The sequence below is a fragment of the Vanellus vanellus genome, assembly GCF_965231255.1.
Source record: "Vanellus vanellus genome assembly, chromosome: 1".
NCBI lineage: Eukaryota > Metazoa > Chordata > Aves > Charadriiformes > Charadriidae > Vanellus > Vanellus vanellus.
In genome coordinates this window covers 119,091,954-119,105,555 of record NC_138905.1, presented here as the reverse complement: position 1 = coordinate 119,105,555, position 13,602 = coordinate 119,091,954, and positions in this window count along the sequence as shown.

Genomic DNA, 13,602 nt, shown 5'->3' with positions numbered 1-13,602 from the left:
GAATGGGCCACACTCTCTTAAGAAACACCTATTCACTAGTTTGTTTTCCCATAACCGTTCAGCATTGGCAGACATTATTTACAGCACACAATTCAAATTGTCTCTGAAGAAAGTCATTACCTCTCACAGTAAATTTCCTTCAGCTTATATCCTTAAATATATGCTTATTCACTTCCTTACTGGTTTCCTTTTCTGTGGCATTCACAGCGTTAGCATTTCCAAGGCCTAAAGACTCAATAGTTTCTTCAGGAGCCCAAGAATGCAGACAGACGTTTAAACAGAGTTTTAAATAATTAGGACCAGCATTGCTGGGAGTGTTTGGTATAATGCCCTACATATTTGTCTGTATTTGAATAAACACCTTTGAAAATCTGGATCTCTGTGCTTGCACAACATCAATTCATTTATTTTCACAACACTTCCCGGAGGGCAGGGCAGACAATATTATTCCCTCGTTAGGAAATTGAAGCAATGAAAGTGTCTGGTTAGAGTGGGTGCCCAATTTGAAATCGGCAGAAATTGCTTTCTGTAGCATACTACTGGCAGCAGTTCTGCATGCGCCTCAAATGAGCCCCTAGGCTTGCAAGTAATTCAGGAAATTAGGAACACACCATTCATGACCACCTGTGGCTGCATGAATGGTTGTCCCAGGATCACAGAGAGGCTTTGTGGCAGAGAATGTGGACAACAGTCTGCACCAGAGTAGGCTAGCATAAGGCTTTTCTTTACCAGGCAGGGTCCTTCCACCACCTGCAAGCCCATGTTTTGTACCTTACACATATTCCTACTTCAGTGACAAGTGACAAGGCTCCACGCAGCTTCCTTTGCTATGCTATGATTCATCTCTGGAGGAATAATGCTACCCTATAGACTGTATTCTGTTAAAAACCCTGCATAATCCCACTGTATATTTGGCAAGGCAGCACAACCAGTGCTGAATCTGGCCTTGTCTATCTTCTGAGTGAACAGGAGCCTGTGCACTTCATTCAGCTTTAATCAGTATTTGTTTCAGAGCCATGCAGCTTAGAGACTGGACATGGGATGAAGATTCTGGACAGCTGGTTCTGTTGCCAGCTATACCACCAGCATGCAGGGCAACCGCAGCTAGGTTATCTACTTCCCCAGGTCTCCCTTTCCTCTTTTATAAAATCAGGACATTAATATTGACAACACTTCTAAAACATTTTGAGAACTACTGATGAAAGGCACTATTTGAGAGTTAGGCATTATTACTGTCATTGCACATAGTAGGTTTGATGTGTAATCCATACATACACGTATTTTAAGTGACTGCTGAGCTGCTGGAGGCAACACACCATGCTAAACAAATCACTGCTCTGGTAAATCCCAGATTCAGGTCTTCGGGCAGCTCATCATGATTCCATGGGCTGAGGACACAAACCCATTTGAGTTTATGCCTTAATCCCAAACTGAGTATAACTATCATATTATAAAGATGAAAGGATTGACTTAGAACAGCAACAACTGATGGAAGGACATAAAACAACGCAAGAAAAATCAGTTATGCTCACTATGCCAGTTTTGCTACTAAACGACTACTAACCTGAAATCTACATTGTTGTTGAAATTCCCTGACTTGTTCAGTCAGCAGAGAAGCTGTGTGCATAACTGATCTAGATGTCAACATAGCTTTTTCACAGTTATTTTATGCAACGCATCTAAGCCAACAAGTCTGGTGTACAAAGGGAGAAGAACAAGCTCTCTAAGTGAATAGAAAACTAATGTAAGCCTTTGGGCTCAGAACCTTTTTCTTTATTTGATTACCATGCCATTAAAATGACATTGGAATGATGCTTGAACTGCACTTGAACTTTGTAACCAATTATATCAAAAATTGAGATTTGCTCTTGATCACCTTTTTGAAGTGCAAAGCATCTTCAGAGAGCTTGCCTCTAATCCATGTAGTTTGCATTGTGTTGTATTGTTACAGATTGGTCAGAAATGGATTTAGCTGCACGTTTAAACATCAGGAGTACTTTAATAAAGGCCTTCCATTCAGAATCTTGGTTTGAAAACTGCAGTATGAGTATGCACAAGTCTGTACGATGATATGGCCACACTTTAGGTAGCAAACTAATGTCATTTTTCCAACTTATACTCTCCCTGAGAAAAACTGTTATTTTCTACATAGAAATGATATTAAAAAATCATTCTGGTTGATGAGATTTAAAAGCAGGATTACAAAAAGATTGAAAAACTCCATTCAATTGGAGAAAATCATTCGCTACTCAACAGATTTGTGCTTTGCTGCTTATAGAATCATAGCATTGTCTAGGTTGGAAGGGACCTTTAAGATCATCAAGTCCAACCATCAACCTAACATGGCCAAAACCACCACTAAACCATATCCCTAGACGTGTTTGACACACACAATTTTTTGGTAACTTGCTTCTAAATTGCTTGTTGTTCTTCCTTCAGAAATTCTACTTGTAGCCAAGTCTTTCACTACTGATTCAAGCACTTACCTTCCTGAAGATAATAATACCCACATTAATACCGATGTTACTGAGCACCATAATAACGTACAAGAGCAACAAGCACACACTTGATGAGATTACAGTTCCATACATTTGAAAATAGTGAAAGGAAATACTTCTCAAAGAGCCAGTCTGGGGAATTTTCTGCAACAGAAAGTCATTGTGATAAACAGTGCAACCATCTTTTTGAAAAGAACAAGATAATTTTCTGGACATTAAGCAGCTATGCTGGTGAAGATAAGGACAAATAGAAACACACATATTCTTTCCAAGGACAGCCTTATTTTTTCAGTCTCGTCTGTGGCCTTCAATGAAAAGACGCAGCTCCAGAAATAAAGCACTGGTCTGCTGCTGTAGTTAAGTCCATATTCATGTCTCTAAATAACCTGCTTTAAAATTTCCGTTGCCTGAGCTTGGCAAAGAGCTAGCCTAGGGTAGGATTCAGGCCTCTAGATAAGCTTTAGGCCAAGTGTGAATCAGAGGTAAAACGTTTATGGAGTTCAGGAACTGCAAATCCCATAGTCAGTCAGATGAGAGTTCACGTAAACGTTAAAACTTATGGGATCATAATTCTTATAAGCTTGGTGACATCTTGGGCTGTAATAGCATGTGAAAACAGCTTTAAAAGAAAAATTCTGAATACAATGCAACCCAAAACACAGAGAGCCATGCCTGGTGCTAGGCACTGTTTTCCAGCTCAACACTGCTGCAAACAGTTGATTAGCAATAGCATTGATTTTGAACTGAGAGCAAATAGCATTGAACTGATAGCAAATAGCATTCAGACCAGAGGAGCAAGGCTGAGCCTAGCTCTGCTGCTAGAGAAGGCCAGTTCACTTTGGACAGACAAAAGGAGGAGGAGGAGTAAGCGGACACTGAAAGTGTGAAATTTGCACACATTCACCTCAGCATCTACAAAACAATTACAGCATCACACTCTGTGCATAGACCACCAGAGATTTGTCACCCCTGAGCTAAATAATGCGCCCAGGCAGAATACAAGAGTTAGCCTTGCACCCTGAACACAGCTCCCCGAACTCCTCCCCCCTCAGTCACCCCACTACTTGGAATAAAAGCAAACAGAAAGCTCAGTGTGGAGGTTTCCCACTTGCAGGTGCAGTGCTGAAGCTCCTCAAAAAGAGCAGTCATCCCCTGCAAACTGGCCAGCGCTTCCCAGAGCCTACAGACTCTCCCCTCCCTACCTGGTTTCCACAACCTGGTTCAGTCATTGAGATGTGTCCAAGACCAAGTGCCAAGGAGGGACACAGATGCTATGCCACCCCTAGTAACTGTATTTCCATCCCAGCGAGGATTTCTGTCATATCACAGAGAGATTTACAGTTTTCTTTTTGTAGGAAAAAACATCTATTTCTTAGCAGCACGAGGCTAATTCCCTGCTTTGCTGCCTGCAGCTAGGCTTTGCCACATTTTACTACACTGGGCTACCCATTTTAATGCACTGACAGTTTCACTTTCTCTGCGCAGTGTGTGTTTTTGAACTCACTCCGCAGCATGCTGCGAAGCAGACAAGGGAGGAGGGAGTAAAGAAGGAGGAAGGAAGGAATGAGGGAAGGTGGTTCAGCCCCATGGAAATGTTGCGCTTCCCTGGAGATTAAGCTTCTGTTTTCTCAATAGTCCCAATAAGGGAATCTAAATGTTTAGCAGAGCAAATCTTAAAATAAGATTACACGTACCATGTTGTGCCAGCCAAAAACATTACCCCTGCTTAGCAGCAGCCCAAATGCACTGGCATGAGTTCACACCAACTCGCTCATGGGGGCAGAGAGCAGAATAACTGTTTGTGTTGTCTGCCTGCAGCTACACCACCACTCACAAGCCCCATGAAAACACCTTGAGGGGCTGCTCTGCACTATTTGCCTGCCACCATAAATGCGGATGGCACTTTGTGAAACAAGGGAAGGTCTGCTTCTCTGTTTCAGGAAATACCCATCGCGAGGCAGAGGAGCCCTGCTGATTTCGACCACAAAACTGGTGTACAGTAGATCCAGTTTCAGTCCACATCCCTGCCCTAAGCACCTTACCGTTTACGGCTTGAGCCCAGGCCACACAGACCAACACCAGCTACTGAGCTAAAACCCTCACTGCCCTTTCCATTAGCCTGCACCTGGTAAGGAGGTTACCTGGCTGTGGTTGGACGTCCAGAGCACATGGTTAGGCGAGCTCAGAAAAGCATTAAAAAAAAAAAAAAAAAAAGAAAGAAAGCCTCAGCGAGTTTGTAGTCCTTCTCCATTCATTTCTACTCACTGTCTGCATTGACTGAGTCAGACGCAGTCAGTTCCCAGCTAATTTCCTAGGTTCAGCTAGTTGAAAGCAATCCAAACTCAACTTGCCCACTGTACCCTCGCAGTTCCCACATGCAGTCTCCTACATCAAGGAAACATCCTACAGTTTCATGCCAGGGAGTACAGTTTCTGGGAAAGATGCCACCACTTCTTCTAATCAATTGTTTTAAGATGACACTACTTCACCATGGCTGAAAGTGCCACTCTTGGGGACATATGAAAATAATTCCTTCATTTTTAGGTCAAACATTGCCCTACAGCACCGCACAGCCCACATTACAAGAGAAATTGAAGTGAGAAGAGGCCCATTCTGGTATTGCGATGCCCAGAACACAGCACAGAGCTCCTAGTGTGGTCCCATCTGGAATGTCATTTAATATCCAAGTCAATGAGGTTTCAAGTCAAGAGGATTAGCTTAATCCAACTAGTCCCCCCTCCTTGGGGGTAAGGGAGGGGAGCAGTAGTTTAGGTTTCAACCTCAAGTGATACCTCATTCATTTAGAAAAACCCCCAGCTAAGACAAGGGATGCAAGGCCTGAGATTTCTCACACACAAAAAAAAAAGGGAAAAAAAAGAAAAAAATCCAGCATTAGCAAGCCCTAATCTATTTACTGTGATAGCTATTTATCAGGCCATAAAGAAGCAATGAACAGACTAATTCAATTTTGCCTTAGAAGGGCTCAGCTGCAAAGGAAACTTGAGCTGCTTGTAGTTTTCCTACTGAACAACATGAAAAATGCAGCCAAGATGGATGCTTCTGAATCCCTTGGGTCTGAGGAGCAGCTTGCAGTACCTGAAGCAGCACCACTTCCCTTTGGTACAGCCAGTTGGTTAAGGAGTAAACAAGGCACATCTTATCTTCACTAGATCTCTCTGCCTGCTTAGCCTTAAGCTGAGTATATTCAAGAAAATTGGGATCGATTATCTCAGACAGCATTCCCAGGAATTAGATCAAACAACACACTGGCAGCTACAGATGGCCAAGGAGCAATATCAGGAGCCAAAATTACCCACCTTGCCCTGCAGCCCCCGCTGTTTGACACACAAATAATCCTAAAGCAGCAGGGCTCACCTCTGCCACAAAGCTACAAAAAGCCCTTACCCTGGAATCAGTGAAAACACGAAGAGATGGAAAAGCACTGAAAACACGCAGAGGTGGGAAAGCATCTAAGGAATTGAATCCTTCTGAAAGACACCTCACCTCAGGCAAACTCATCAGGACGAGGAATTGCCAGAGGACGTTTCTTCTCAGCCTAAGCGTATTTTCACTGCGGTATAAGTTTGCTGAGTCTGGCCAAACCCAGAATTCCATGAACTGTCTTTTTGGTGCCCTGCGCCCATGAAAACCAGGCCACATGTGCTCACGAAAATGTTCTCATGCACGCAAGCAGAACTTTAGTTAAGCCACTGTAGTAGGCAGGCCTATAATTAGGCGATTTTGATTTGATGTTAAACATGGCTGAATTTGGGAGTCAAAATGTAGGCTTCATTTAGACAGCTGACATGCTTCTTGATTTCACAGGCTGCAAAGGGTGACCAGGAAAATGCCAGAACTAAAAGAATTTTTCAGTAAATTATCCAGTTCTTACAATGATACCTGCCCACAGTTTCTCAGTTGCTGAGCACAAATGAGATAATAACTCAGTGAATTGTTCACATATAATCAGCCATCTAATTGTGCGTGCAACTGCCAGGAATATGCAAATCCACCCACAAAATGAATATGTGCATTCTGAATAGTGAACTTTAAAAGGTCTATGGTAACAGGCAGCCAGCAAGGTCTACTTCCAAACGTCTTCTGTGACCTTATCATGAAGATAAATAGCACTCAGTTATGTTCTCAATCCACTTCTGATCATTTGACTTTGAGGTGACTTTTCCTAGCTACTAAACTGCCTGCTCTACAGTCATCCTTCACACCGCTGTGAGACCATATATAAACTTCAGGAATGTTCTTCATCAAGGTAAAGTGCACCAGCTCTGCTCCATCTCCTGGAATAGTTCAGAAAGCTGGTCCTCTCATTTCAGTCGTAAAACAGCTGACAGTAATTGCTTGTTCTGTCTTGCTTCCAAGCAAATGAGAACAAGGACCTAAGGAACAATAGAGTAGAAATGACACTTGTGAAACAAGCATGTTGTAAGTCCTAGATAATCAACTATGACAAATGCATTCATAAATGTATAATTGTTACATGAAGCGGGTGGGGGCGGGGGTGAGCTGGAGAGGTACTGTGTTCAGACTCACAAATCATTGAAATTAGAGAGGGGAAAGAAACAAGCCACCTGGGGCCAACACAGAATCATCACCAATGGTGGCTCATTAATAAAAGGCCCCAAGGAAATAACATATGGCTAAGCGGGAAAATTCAAGAGGCTATTCAGGCTGGACTAGCATGCAGTTACATGTTTGGATAACCAGTCATAATGAAGGCAATGATAAATGACTGTGAGCAAAAAACAAGAGGGAAATCAGAAGAGCCAAAATTGAGTTTGAAAAATAAATAGCCCAAAGTATTAAAACAAATCAACTAGAGGTCCTTTCAGGATTTGTCTACATTAGTGCTTCGGTTCAGATCTGGAGCATGCTTTTGAAGCAAATCTCTTCATCTTCATTTAATGTGCTGTGTTCATGTCTCAGGGCAGACAATCTAGATTCTTCTCAGATGAAACTAAATTAGAAGACACACTCTGGGAATGCACTGAATGTACTCCAGTTGTTAAGTGGTGGTCGCTTTATGGGACCAGGCCAGAACAAATCTAAAATAAAAGCCCGTTGAATTTTCTAGAGTGTGTGAATCCTGCATCCTCATCAGCACCCACCGTTCTGCTTTGCAGGCCTGCTCCTACTGGCCATCGCTGTGTGCTAGCGTATACACAGCCTCTGAATCTTGAAATGAGAATCTGAAACGAAATCTGAACCAGGAAATGTGTGAAGTAACCTGGGCACTCACTAGATTGGTGAGGCTTTAGGAAAACAGTCACAGCAGAGACTACATTTCTGAGAAGCTAAAGTATTGCTTTGCACCCACCTTTAGCACTAAAGATGTTGAGGAGATACCTATGCCAAACCTGCATTTTTTAGCTCCTAAACCAGTATGACTAGGAGATGAATGTGTCAGCAATGGTGGCTTATGCTAGAGGACAGGAATGAGTTTATAAAGCACCCACTTCCTAGATTTACCTTCATGAGTCTGGGTGAAATCAAGTCAGGATCTTACAGAAATAAGAAAACTCATTAAAAACAGTCCCTGTTTCCATGACTGGGAGAACAGCACAGTTTTGTACCTTTTGTTCAGAAAGCTGGAGAGCTGAGTTACACACCACTAGGCCTCACAGGTCAAAACAGTTTAAAAAGAGAACAAGATGTCCCCAGAAGATCACACAGACATTGTCATTTCTCACAAATGTGGTTTCTGTCCTACAAAAATCACGTGTCATCTGTTTTCTAGGACATATTGGTAAAGGCGCTAGAGAACCATTTGACAAAGCTTTGCATGCACTCTAAAGACTGCCAACAAAGGTGCTGCAGAAGGCACTACAGGTGTGGGGTGGATGCGATAGAGTCACTGCAGTTTAATGAGGCAGTATTCATCAGATGATCTGCAAAGGCCCTCTATGCCATTGTAATGGACTTTCACTCAGGTGTCCATACTCTGCAGACACAAAATGATCCTAGACTGTGAGACCAGGTAATCTCTCATGTGGCAAAAATGATCTAAAAATCAGGAAGCAGTGACATGAAAACCTAGAGTCAATTTTCCTCATTGCCAAAGGTGGCAATGAGACCCTTCCAGTGCCGTGCTAGGTCTGCTGTCTTTAAACAGGCACTGATGACCTGGAAAGGCAGTTAGGCAAGGTGGCAGCAAAATTTCCAAGTGGTACACAGTTATTTAGGTTAGTCAGGCAATAAGATTTTCTAGAGGGATGGACAGCAGCTACATGATGCCAAGCAAAATTTAACGTTCATAACTAATGCACAGTGCAGGAGAAAATTGTCTTTCATTGTTGCAAAACACTGCCAGAACTGCATCAGCTTAGCAAAGAGCTATGTGTGCCATTTCAGATGAGTCCAGGGTACCCTGACTCAGGGTTTGAGTGCAGTCAAAGAACTAAGTTATTTTGGCTGTAGAAGAAATGGCCTGCAGAACAATGCAGAGAGATTATCATTCCAGCTTCCTACATAAGCAGAGGTGCAGGCACAGCTGGGAAAAGGCACTGGTCACCTCATTTCAAAGTCAGCATCACAGAAGTCACTACTGATCACTGACCTCCTGTTGTCCTCTTCCATCTGCCAACTCAGTCAAAATAAACTAAGTTAATTTAAACAGTTTATACAGTAGGGTTTTGCTGCCACAGTAGACTCACTTTGATTGGAACAGGTTAAGGAGTACTCACACACACAATTATGCCATCAAATCAAAGACAAAATAAGTTCTTTATGCAATGAGGTGTGAAAAATAGCTGGGACAAGCTTGGGGGAGTGTGAAGGGGTAAAGACTGTGACATTTAACTGCAGCACCAGAAACAGGGTAGATTGACTGTACCCAAAAACTGGAATACAATTCCAATGAGGCTATCCAGTTATCTAATACCATTAACTGTAAGTGCATTTAATGTGTTTTAATGTGATGGTAGATAAAATATTTTGAGTACCGGTCTTATGACTCAATCTTCCCAGGCTTAGTGTGGTAAATGTTAAGCTGAGAGGATCCAGAAAAGTAAACTGAGAGCATGTCCTCACTGAAGTCTCTCTTTGGACATTCTGCAAGGCATTTGTGACTTGCCCCAGCTGTTGGCACGCAACAGTAAAATGCTTGCAGTCACTAGAAACTCCAAAATCCACCCAAGGCTGCTGAGGTAACAGTCCCACCCTCTCGCCACTATGCAGGCAGGGACAGGTAGTGGCCCCAGTGCTCAGAGATGAAGCTAGGCAAACTTTGTGGTCATCCTGGCAACTCCAAGGTCTTATCTGCTTAGATAGGCTTAGATCAGCCGCTCATTTCCCATGCATACAGAGGGCTTGGGCTCGTCAGCACTCTCCGTTCACGCACACTGTACAGGGCACTATCTAATAGACATGCAAGCAGCAGTTTGAATTCACCAGGCACTGTCACAGGAGAGCAATGGGGGGAGAATTAAAAGTAGATAGACATTGACTATTACATGGTACTCACATTTTTGCATTCTCAATGCTCACATTGAGAATCCACAAAGGATGCATACGTTGGAATTATTTGTTTGGGGGTGGAGGAAATGGGTGTTAATGTTTATCTGTAACCATCGCTCTCACATGGCATTGTACATACTTGTTCTGTTAGCCAGGAACCAGTACGCCCAAACAGTCTTCTGCACACAAGTAAACAAAGCTTGAAGTTACTTAGGCTGTGCTTACATGGTTACTTTAATCCAATACAAATCTACGCTGCCACTGGCTGAGGCTGCTTGGCTCTTGCCTTTACCCCACTGCACGTCAGCATGCTCCTGCTGCCTGCCCAAGGCTTTCGTGCACCAAGAAATTGAGTATCCAAACAGTGATCCAGATCAGGGAACCAATTCATCTGCAAACAGATCTCTTTTTTCCTGTTAGGTTGGTTTTCAGATTATCAACCTGGCATAGCATGCAACTGTGGTGGCATTAATACCTAGAGCATTTCAGTGGAAAGGAGAGGTGAGGGGAACATGGTGGCCTTTTCAGCATAATCAGCTGCTTATCTGTAGGCTCATACTTAAGATCTCTTGCTGTCTTGTGTCTCAGGTGCTGTATAGAGCTTTTTAGCAGTTTTAAATTCTACCACAAATAAAATTCTATTCTACTCCTAAAACCTCTACAGGCAAGTTTCACAAAAGTGAAATTCTCCATCTGCGATGATTGTTGATATTATGTAATATTTGTACAGCAGCATGAAGTCATAAAATATGGACAAGAAAAAGAAAATTACCTGAGATTATCTTATGAGTGTAGTTCCAACAGTGTACATTCATTTCAGAGATGACTGAAACTCAGAACTTCTTTTCTCATCAAAGTTTGGCAGTTTAAAATTTGGGTTTGATCCAAGGATAAAACCAATCATTTCAGCAACTTCTCAATAAATGGACTATCTGGAGGAAAACAAGAATTAAGAGCTATCTGATTTCCAGAGTCAATTTTAGGACTTTGAATTTTCATTTTAAAATATAACCTATGGAAGTTCTCTTACTTGATATTTTCCTGTTATTTCATGACTAATCAATAGAATTATGCACTGACTAATACCGACATGTCATAATATGACATATCATAATTTAAATATCCTTCTATTTACCAAAAAGTGTTATTTTTAAAACCATTAAGGGCAGCTGTTGCCTAGTATGGATCAAAACATCTTTTTTTCTCATAGGATAGTTTGATGCTTTGACACAGAAAAGAAAGGAAGATAAAATATTTCAGTCAGCACTGAGCAGAAGATACTTTAAATTACATTCAGAATAAAATAAAAAATAAAATGTAAGTGATAGAATGTTTGAACTGCATGTCATATTGTATGTACTACATCAATGCTAACAGTGCATACAGTATCTAGAAATGGTTTAAAACAATGAAAATCACAAACTAAAACAGAATAAAAAATATTTTTAAGTAAAAAAGAACATTACAACTATGTAAAATTAGATTATTTTCTAAAACTAAATGTGCAGCAGGAGGAAGAAAATAGCAATCCATTTCATTCTGCTGCAATTTTTGAGCCCAAATCTGGTTCCATCTTACTGATGAAAAAGCATTTTTCTTTGAAGCTGATATGATCACTTCTGTGAGAATAGAAAAAAAAATTGGCTCAGAAAATGGCTTTCTCAAAGAGAAGGAAGCGATAAATATATTATACCAAATTCTTCTATTTTCTTAAACACTTCTGTGCTACTACTAATTAACAATCACACCTTATCTCTAAGTTTACTCTAATAACCTTCAGGTGAGCTGGAATATACTAGGATAATACCCAAGTAATTTGCCCCAGCACATTTAAAACGTCAAGACAGACAAATTCAACGCATGGCCCCTTCATGACCTTTTCCATTTGTAGGGAATGGTACTTCTGCAACATCTTTAGCTCTGCTGATGCCTCTGCAATGAAAGGAAAAAGGCCCATCCATCTGTTCCAGCAACCCGACTGGGAGCCACCAAACTGCCAAGCAAAGATAAAACTGGAATTTGCAGCTGCGAAGTGCAGAAAAGAGGCAAAAAAGCCACAAGCTGCAGTTGTGCCGAGGCCCATTCTTCCCGGAAGATAAGGCTGCAACAGGCAGCTCCTCAGAGCCAGCAGTAGGCCCACGCCAAAGTAGCGCGCTGAAATATTGGCATTTTTCAGAGAGCACTCAAGAATTTCTGTTGCCTGAACTGCAAGGCAGATTTTATTTAATTAAGTTTCCAAAAAAAAACCAAAACCAACAAACAAAAAAGGGCCTGGGTTTATGGGCCCTTGACACGCCATTTGCAATGTGCGCAGTGGTGTGTGGTGGCCATTACATCCCCTAGAACCACCAGGCCCCCACCTGCCCCTCGGGCCCTGCCAGGACTTACCTAACTGGTGTCCTAAGCAACTAAAGAGGAAAAAAAAAGGTTAAAAAAAAAAAAAAAAAAAAAGGTTATTTTAGATTCAGGGTCAAAATGGGTAGACGGTAGTTCCTAAAGTCCCCACTGTCAGGACACCACTGGACAGGCATCGCTCACATCATGGCTGCCCCTCCCTGCACACCTGAAAACTGCCACATGCCCAGGGCCCCCGCCTGCTGCTGACCCCTGCAGCAAGGTGGACATGAGGCTTTTGGGGCACAGCCATTGCCATCCTCTGCTCTTACACGAAGAATGAGCATCTCCATGCTTATCGCTGGGAACAGCGTAAGGTGCTGGCAGGATGCAAGTCAGTCGGTTGGGTGCTCATTTTCTCTCTTTCCCCACCTTGCAGAGCGCCTGAGTTGTAAGGAAGTCCATTTACATAAACGGAAGAAATTCTCCTAATGAAGAGTAGAGAAGAGAAAACAGCTTCATCATGAGAAGCAGCCCCCCACTGTGCTCAAGATTGGATTTTGAGAACCTGTTCCAGACAGACTCCACAGTGGGCTGAGGTCGGAGGCAGCATCTGACAGTGACAACAAAACCCCATGTCTTCTCATGGAAAATAAACGTTTGAAGTTGCAGGATGCAAGATCTGTACCTTGATATCATCCGTGTTAGAACAGGAAACCATTTCACTAATATGTGGTGGTGAGATGGGGGAAGACTTTCTCGTGTCCTAACATCTCTCTACAAATCTTATCCTGAGTACAGCTGTCAACGAGGAGAAATGAGGGGGACTTTTCTCACAAACAAAGAATGACAGAGCACTACATGAAGGGAAACTCTGGCACCTGCTTTTAAAAGAAGTTAATTTCATTTCTGTGCATCTATAAAGCTCATATGAGTTACAATGACACATGCTCAGACGCAGCCTTTCATTGCCAAGTGTTTTTCATAGAGTTTTACGAACTCAGCTGGTTCTGCAAAACTGTATAAGCACACAAGCACATTAGCACATTCCTGCCTGTTCCTGAGGTGCAGCTGCCCAGTAGAAGAAATAAAACCTTTTTCTAAAGCAGCAGCACAAAGCAGGAGATAATTTAAGGAAAGTAACAGCATGCCCTCCAGCATCTTCATTACCCTTGCTCTGACACAGCAGCTTTTGAGCATCCGTCTACAGAGCTACATGCACCTCTTATCTAAACATCCATGGCCATACTGGAACTGCACTGACCCAGATTTCATGCAGGGACTTAGACGGTGCTCAGGT